Source organism: Propithecus coquereli, unplaced genomic scaffold (assembly GCF_000956105.1).
Source record: "Propithecus coquereli isolate 6110/MARCELLA unplaced genomic scaffold, Pcoq_1.0 Scaffold69, whole genome shotgun sequence".
In the NCBI taxonomy this organism is placed as follows: Eukaryota; Metazoa; Chordata; class Mammalia; order Primates; family Indriidae; genus Propithecus; species Propithecus coquereli.
Window position 1 is genome coordinate 3,115,604 of NW_012152951.1, and position 1,266 is coordinate 3,116,869.

The window sequence follows — 1,266 nt, forward strand, 5'->3', positions numbered from 1 at the left end:
CTTGTTACTTAACCACTAAAGCTCCTTTCACCTCTGCTCTTCTGGACTATGGAGGTTATCAGTAACATTCTAATTATGAAATACTGTCAGTTCTTCGGAATTTTATTTCCTTTGATCCTAGTACTGTCTGGCAATTGACCCCTTCTGGAAGCTCCTTCTGACCCCCACCCCCTTTCTTGATATTTTTTTTAATAAATCACTGTGCTAGTTTTCTTCCTGTAATGTCTCATGATTCTTTTTTGTTTTACTTTCTTTGATAGTTTCATTTTCTTCTTTACCTGTTATCTCCTGCACTTTTCTCTCCCCTTCTAAATTTTTATATCCCAGAAATTTTATTCCCTGGATCCTGTATGCTTTTCTTTTACGGATATTTGGTTCTCTGAACTTACCTTTATGTGGCTAATTCCAGTATATATGCTTCTGGTCCTACCCTTTTTCCCCAAATGCCAATCTCTTATCTCTAGTAACCTCTTAGTCTCCATTGAGTGTCCTAGTAGATCTACCATGTGTAAAAGCAAGCTTCGTTCACTTGACAAATGTTTATTGACTATTGACTCTATACTAGGGTTTGTGCATATAATATGGAATGCACTTTTTAAAAATGGTTTCTCTTTAGTGTTTGGAATAAAAAATGCCACAATAATTCCGTTATGGCAGTGTTTTTGGTATTTGGTTTGTATGATATAAAACATGGTAAGAAAGTAGAAGGTGTGCCTGAGTTTATTGGGTGGAACCAAAGGTGGACTTTATATAATAGGACCATTTGGATGTAGGCACTTGATGTAAAAGTGAAAGTTTTCTGTATGGAAAAGTGTAGGAAATTTTTCCAAGCAGTGGGCACAGCACAAGTATAAAAGCATAAGGGATTGGGGATATGACCCAGGCTTGGGGAGCTATAAGTAGTTTACGTTACTACAGCATAATATACTTGGAGGGGTATTGTGGAAGATGAGACAAGGCATTTAAGTAAAGAAGCCTCAGAATATGAAGGCCCTTTTATACTGTGCAAAAAACACTTTAGATTTCATCTGTTCAAAATTGGAACACAATAAAAATTTTGAACAAGGGAATGACGAGCTTTTTGTTGATTAGATTCCTTAAATTGGGATAAGAGTTGTGCTGGAGGGAGTTGGCGTATGGAGTATAAGACTACAGTTAGGAAAACTGGAAAAGTGGGTATTGAAATAGGTGAAACCTAAATTAGGGCAGTGATCATGGAATGGAACAGAAGGGGAGGATATTTAGAAATATAAACAATAAGGGAAA